At 51.1% G+C, this 7,453-nt stretch overlaps 2 non-coding genes across 2 annotated transcripts; both read right to left on the bottom strand.

Annotated features, from left to right (window-relative positions):
- Positions 1-241: 241 nt before the first annotated feature.
- LOC144676889 (U2 spliceosomal RNA) lies at positions 242-431 on the bottom strand. The gene has a single exon (XR_013575445.1). It is a non-coding gene; the product is annotated as a U2 spliceosomal RNA (small nuclear RNA).
- Positions 432-4,496: 4,065 nt separating this feature from the next.
- Positions 4,497-4,686, bottom strand: LOC144676888 (U2 spliceosomal RNA). Its single transcript, XR_013575444.1, has one exon. It is a non-coding gene; the product is annotated as a U2 spliceosomal RNA (small nuclear RNA).
- Between the last annotated feature and the right edge of the window lie 2,767 nt (positions 4,687-7,453).

Here is a 7,453-nt window from a genome sequence, read left to right as displayed (position 1 = left end):
AAAACCCAACAGGGGGCATCGTCCAGTCCCGGGCTCTGCCCTGACAAGCAGCACAAGTGCACACCAGCAGCAGCCCTGCAGTTGCACCAAAATCCAACAGGGGGCATCACTCAGTCTGGCACCAATGAGCCTGTCCTGCCACTCAGCACAAGTTCAGTTCAACCAGATCAATGATGGAAAGCAGGACAATGCTCTGAATGACTTTTTCTTCTTTTCAGTTTCCCTTTCACCCTGTAGAGGGCAAAACTGCACCATTCCTGAAGATGCTGCAAAACCAGGTCGATGTGTGGAGTGGACGGAGAAAGATCCTGTTCCATCTCCCTGCTCCAAAAATCAATTTAATATTTGGTCCCCAGATAAGGGACGTATCAGATATTAAACTGATAAGAACAGATTTTTTTTTAATGAAAAATATACTTTATTCATAAAATATCTGGAAGAACATTACAAACATTTCAAAATCACCATCACAAAACTACAATCAGATTCAACTTTTACACATGGATCACTAAGTGTATCAATAAAATCAATGAATATTACAATCATTTCAATCTGGTCAATGCAGACAATCAGACAAAGGTATTGGAGTTATCAACATACATCATGTTGCTCTCTGAGGTGCTTCAATACAATTAGTATTCACTGCAGACATTCATTTTCAGCTGTACAGCCCGAGGGGCTCTCAACATTTCCCAGCCCCTCGGTGCCCTATGGCAGAATGGTCTAAACAGCGACCCTTCCCCATTGCGCCATTGCGGTGGCTGCCCCAAGCTTTAGTGCGTCCCTCAGCTCGTAGTCCTGGACCTTGGAATGTGCCAGTCTGCAACACTCGGTCGGGGACAACTATTTGCGCTGGAAGACCAACAAGTTTTGGGCAGACCAAAGAGCGTCTTTCACCGAGTTGATGATCCTCCAGCTGCAGTTGATGTTTGTCTCGGTGTGTGTCCCTGGGAACAGCCCATAGAGCACAGAGTTCTGTGTCACAGAACTGCTCTGGATGAACCTCAACAGCAACCATTGCATCTCTCTCCAGACCATCTTTGCAAAGGCACAATCCACAAGGAGGTGAACAACGGTCTCTTCCCCACCACAGCCACCTCGAGGGCAACGTGCAGAGGGGGTGAGACTCCTGCCGTGTTGTGGATTCCCTCCCCAAATCCCTTCTTGAGAGCACATCCAACATGTTTGTCCAGACTCTCCCATGTACTGTCATCAAAGCCCTATGTAATGGAGGACAGGAAGGACTGGGACTCCGTACTGTCTGTGGGCTTCACGTCATACAATCCGACATAAAAGGATTTGCTGATCCTCAAAATGTCGGACTGCGATGACTTTACTGAACCGTCTTCTTCCTTCAGGCTGCTGATCACAGAGCTCTCTGTGTGTACCTTTTGGAAGAAGAAGTGTGAGCACATCTCATCCTGCTCCACGGAGCGGACTCTGGAACGGAAGATGATCTTGGAGGCCTCCGAGGCAAAGAGCGAGGCTTGCTGGCTCTTCACCTCTTGGAGTTCCTCCTTGACATCGACCCCCATCGACTGCAGCAGGAGCAGATTCTGCATGTTTTTCTGGAGTCGGGACATTTCCCTCTGTTCCTTTCTAGCTTTCTGGGTGCCTTTGAGGATGAAAAACCTCTTGATGTTTCCCATGATCACTTCCCATCAGGGTGTCAGGGACTCAAAGAGGGGTTTCACGGTTCTCCAACCTTTGTAATCCCTCTTGAGTTCCTCAATGTTCTCTGGGGTTAGCAGTTGCACGTTTAGCTTCCATGTCCCCCGGACAACCCTCTGGTCTTCCTGTAAGTGACAGTCAGCCAGTAGGAGGCAGTGGTCAGAGAAGAACACCGGCTTGACGTCAGTGGATCTGACTGCGAACGCTTGGGATACAAATAGCAAGTCTATCCAGGAACGGTTTTGGACACATCTGGCTGCGACCAGGTGTATCTACGCTGCGCTCCGTATGCAGGGTTGCTGAAGGCGTCGTGCAGCTTGGCATCCTTAACTGTTTCAATCAGGGATCTGGACGTAGCGTCCAATGTGCTGTCGGCCCTGCCGGATCGTCCAGCCCCATTGATGATGCAGTTGAAGTCACCGCCCAGAATGACCGGCCTGGAGGTCGCCAGCAGCAGTGGGAGCTGCTGAAAAACCTCCAGCCGCTCGGCCCCTTGTGATGGGCCATACACGTTAATTAACCGGAGTGGAGCGTTCTTGTACATTACGTCTGCTACGAGGAGTCGCCCGCCCACCACCTCCTTAACCTCGGAGACGGTGAAGTTGCCTCCCCACAGCAGAATACCCAGGCCGGAAGAACGAGAGTCGTTTCCGCCCGATCTGATCGATGGCCCATGGGACCACCATCGTGACCATTGCCTGTAGGAGCTGAAGTGCGGTATCACACACTCCTGCAGAAACAACAGGTCAGCTTTGACCTTGGCAAGGTAGTCCAAAGTCGCAACACATCGCATAGTAGATTTAATGCTACGCACATTTATGGATACAATCTTTACACCTATTTTAAAGCATTTAGTCTCTTACCAAACCTGTTGCCTCTGAGAGTCCCAGACCTTTGGTCTGCTCCTTCATACCCATAGTGTTCACAAATCGCCTCACTTTGGATGGGCTGAGGAAACTGTCCTGAACCTCCCCATTGGAGATGTTCTGCTCAGGTGGCATCTGGGGTTTCGTGCAGAGAACTGGATTTGAAATGTCCTCTGTTGGAGAAGCTTCTCCAAACCTCTCCCCCTCTGGGGCGTTGCTGCTACCGTCTTCCCGGAGCTGGGGTGCGCTGAGCGCTTCACTGCTCCCAGATTGCTGGGGCTGGGGTGCGCTGGCCTCTTTGGGTTGTGGGCAAAGTTGGGGTGCGATGGTCTCCTCATTGTCTCCAATGTTCTGGAGCTTGGGTGTCTCACTCTACAACTCCCTAGAGCTTTGCCGCTTCTTCTGTAGGTGCCGCCCTGGCACATCTTTGTCCGAAGAGCAGCTGCCCTTGTCATCCGCGTCGGATGGGAGACGCCTCTTGCCACTTGTCTGGGAAGTGGCTTGGTCCCTTCTTAGCCCCTTCTTCCTTTTGGCTCTCTTCACCGTCCGCCACTCCCCCTGCTGATTTTCCACTGCTGCCTCCTCCTCCATTGATTCGCTGTCCTGAGGACTGGGAGGTTCAGGGGGTAGTGCTGTTGATTGGCTGTCTGCTGCCTCAATCTTTTCCTCCACCTTGTCTCTCTCTGCGTCCTCCTTTGTCCCGTTGTTCTCACTGGGGGCCATGGTGGTTGGAGTGTTGCAAGTGTCCTTGGTAGTAGTGACACAAAGCATTTCTTCTGCTTCCCCCTCATTGGCTTTGGCTGCCTGTGTATAAGTGAGGCAGCATTTGGGGCAGGTCCTGTAGAGGTGACCTGCCTCGCCACACAGGTTGCAGCACTTAGTCTGTTTGCGGTCCTTTGTCTGGTGCCCTTCCTGTTTGCAGTTCTTGCAGAGGGCGGTGCTGCAGTTGGCCGCCACATGACCAGACTTGCCGCATGAGCGACAAAGTTTTGGCTGCCCAGCAAAGCTGGAAGGAGATGGAGATGGCTCCCTTACCGTCGGTCTTGAGCGTGACCTTGACCTGGCGTTTGCTGGTCCAAATCCCAAAGGTGTCTCTAACCTCGGTGCAGCTCCCAACCTTGTCGACGTACCTGGTGAGGAAGGTGAGCACGTCGATAACAGGGACGTGGGGGATGTAGAGATGCACCGTCACCACACGGTCCCGTTGCAACGGCAGAGCAAAGAGCGGCTCCACCGTCAGGATCTTCATCTCCGGCTGGTCTCTCTTCTCCTCAAACACCTTCAGGAACTTGACGCAGGCAGCAACATTCCTGAAGGTCACGTCGAAATATCCAGCGCTGGGGAAGTCTCACAGGGAGTAGATCTCCTCCGCTTCAAATCCACACGCCTTCAACAGGATCCGCTTGATGAGGAAGGCCCGATCCATGGGTGCTCCTCCTTCACTGTCCTTCACTGTCACCCGAACGGTGTTACGTACCCCCTGGTTTGGGGCTCCTTTGGATTTAGCCATCGCTTCACTACAACTGATCTTAGGCAAAAGGCCGAGAAGCGATAACCCAGAAACCCATGCGCCCGTCCCGTCTTCCTCGGCCTCCGGCTTCACCGTCCGTTTTGCTGCGTGTGGCCGAACACGGGCTGAAGACCCGACAGCCAGCATTGAGCATCAGGACCTTTCATGCTTGATGCTGCCTCCCTGACGCAGCGCCTGCAACAGCCTCAAAACCCAACAGGGGGCATCGTCCAGTCCCGGGCTCCGCCCTGACAAGCAGCACAAGTGCACACCAGCAGCAGCCCTGCAGTTGCACCAAAATCCAACAGGGGGCATCACTCAGTCTGGCACCAATGAGCCTGTCCTGCCACTCAGCACAAGTTCAGTTCAACCAGATCAATGATGGAAAGCAGGACAATGCTCTGAATGACTTTTTCTTCTTTTCAGTTTCCCTTTCACCCTGTAGAGGGCAAAACTGCACCATTCCTGAAGATGCTGCAATACCAGGTCGATGTGTGGAGTGGACGGAGAAAGATCCTGTTCCATCTCCCTGCTCCAAAAATCAATTTAATATTTGGTCCCCAGATAAGGGACGTATCAGATATTAAACTGATAAGAACAGATTTTTTTTTAATGAAAAATATACTTTATTCATAAAATATCTGGAAGAACATTACAAACATTTCAAAATCACCATCACAAAACTACAATCAGATTCAACTTAAACACGTGGATCACAAGGTGCATCAATACAATCAATGAATATGACAATCATTTCAATATGGTCATTACAGACAATCAGACAAAGGTATTGGAGTTATCAACATACATCATGTTGCTCTCTGAGGTGCTTCAATATAATTAGTATTCGCTGCAGACATTCATTTTCAGCTGTGCAGCCCGAGGGGCTCTCAACATTTCCCAGCCCCTCGGTGCCCTTTGGCAGAAAGGAGTTAGACAGCGAACCTTCCCCATTGCGCCTTTGTGGTGGCTGCCCCAAGCTTTAGTGCGTCCCTCAGCACGTAGTCCTGGACTTTGGAATGTGCCAGTTTGCAACACTCGGTCGGGGACAACTCTTTGCGCTGGAAGACCAACAAATTTTGGGCAGACCAAAGAGCGTCTTTCACCGAGTTGATGATCCTCCAGCGGTAGTTGATGTTTGTCTCAGTGTGTGTCCCTGGGAACAGCCCGTAGAGCACAGAGTCCTGTGTCACAGAACTGCTCAGGATGAACCTCGACCGAAACCACTGCATCTCTCTGCAGACCTTCTTTGCAAAGGCACAATCCACGAGGAGGTGAACAACGGTCTCTTCCCCACCACAGCCACCTCGAGGGCAACGTGCAGAGGGGGTGAGACTCCTGGCGTGTAGGAAGGATCTGACGGTGGGGGGCCTTTCTCACCACCAGCCAAGCCACGTCTTGGTGCTTGTTGGAAAGTATTGGCGATGAGGCATTCTGCGAAATGACTTTGACAGTCTGCTCGGGGAACCATCCCACAGGATCCACCCTCTCCTTTTCCCTCAGGGCCTCTAAGACGTTACGTGCTGACCACTGCCTGATGGACTTGTGGTCAAAGGTGTTTCTCTGCATAGATTTCTCCACCAGGGACAGGTGGTACGGCACGGTCCAACTACTTGGAGCGTTCCGCGGCAGCGTGGCCAGACCCATCCTTCGCAACACCGGGGACAGGTAGAACCTCAGCACGTAGTGACACTTGGTGTTTGCGTACTGAGGGTCTACGCACAGCTTGATGCAGCCTCACACAGTTTGAGGGCTTGTTGGGCACATTTTTTCCCCCTTTATCTAGAGGCTTGTACATCGCGTCCCTGCGGACACGATCCATTTTCCACCTCCAGATAAAGCGGAAGATGGCTCGGGTGATCGCCGTCGCGCAGGAGTGTGGAATGGGCCAGACCTGCGCCACGTACAGCAACAGCGAGAGTGCCTCACACCTGATGACCAGGTTCTTACCCGCAATGGAAAGGGAGCATCGCTCCCACATGCCCAGTTTTCTTTGCACCATAGATCCTCGCTCCTTCCAGTTTCTAACGCATGCCCCGGTCCCTCCAAACCATATCCCCAGCACCTTCAGGCCGTCAGCCCTGACGGTGAAGGTGACAAAGGATCGGTCAGCCCAGTTCCCAAAGAACAATGCCTCGCTCTTCCCACGATTTACTTTGGCTCCCGAGGCCAGTTCGAACTGGTCGCAGATGTAGATCAGTCTGCACACCGACAGCGGATCCGAGCAGAAGATGGCGACATCGTCCATGTACAGGGAGGCTTTGATCTGAGTGCCTCCACTGCTTGGGATTGTCACTCCTCTTTTGTCCGGATCCTTCCTGATGGACTCAGCAAAGGGTTCTATGCAACACACAAACAGGACAGAGGGAAGCCCCGCCTGGCTCCAGATTTAATTGGAAAGCTATCTGATTCCCACCCATTGATTGAGACTGCGCTGTTAGTGTAGAGCAGTTGGATCTAATTGCGAATTCCCTCCCCAAACCCCATTTTGGAAAGCACATCCACCATGTAGGTGTGCGATATTCTGTCAAAGGCCTTCTCCTGATCCAGGATGATGAGGCAGGTGTCCACACCCCTGTCCTGCACATAGGCAGGATTACATTTACATTTTTGGAAGCTCAAACCAAGGTAGGACATACACAGTAAATGGTAGGGCACTGAGGAGTGCAGAGGAACAAAGGGATCTGGGAGTTCAGATACATAATTCCCTGAAAGTGGCGTCACAGGGAGACAAGGTTGTAAAGAAAGCTTTTGGCATACTGGCCTTCATAAATCAAAGTATTGAGTATAGGAGTTGGGATGTTATGGTGAGGTTGTATAAGACATTGGTGAGGCCAACTTTGGAGTATTGTGCGCAGTTCTGGTCGCCTAACTACAGGAAGGATATCAGTAAGATTGAGAGAGTGCGGAGAAGATTTACTAGGATGTTGCTGGGTCTTAAGGAGTTGAGTTACAGGGAAAGATTAAACAGGTTAGGACTTTATTCCTTGGAGCGTAGAAGAATGAGGGGAGATTTGATAGAAGTTTACAAAATTGTGAGGGGTATAGTCAGAGTAAATGCGAGTAGGCTCTTTCCACTTAGATTAGGAGAGATAAACATGCGAGGACATGGCTTTAGGGTGAAAGGGGAAAGGTTTATGGGGGAACATTAGGGGGAACTTCTTCACTCAGAGAGTGGTGAGATTGTGGAACGAGCTACCATCTGATGTGGTAAATGCGGGCTCACTCTTAAGTTTGAAGAATAAATTAGATAGATACATGGATGGGAGAGGTCTGGAGGGTTATGGACTAGGTGCAGGTCAATGGGACTAGTGGAATAATATTTTGGCACAGACTAGAAGAGCCGAATGGTCTGTTTTCTGTGCTGTAGTGTTCTATGGTTCTATAGGCAATCGTACTCCTGAGC

The sequence above is a fragment of the Cetorhinus maximus genome, unplaced genomic scaffold, assembly GCF_964194155.1.
Source record: "Cetorhinus maximus unplaced genomic scaffold, sCetMax3.hap1.1 HAP1_SCAFFOLD_2051, whole genome shotgun sequence".
Taxonomy (NCBI): Eukaryota; Metazoa; Chordata; class Chondrichthyes; order Lamniformes; family Cetorhinidae; genus Cetorhinus; species Cetorhinus maximus.
This window is presented reverse-complemented; position numbering and strand designations above follow the sequence as displayed.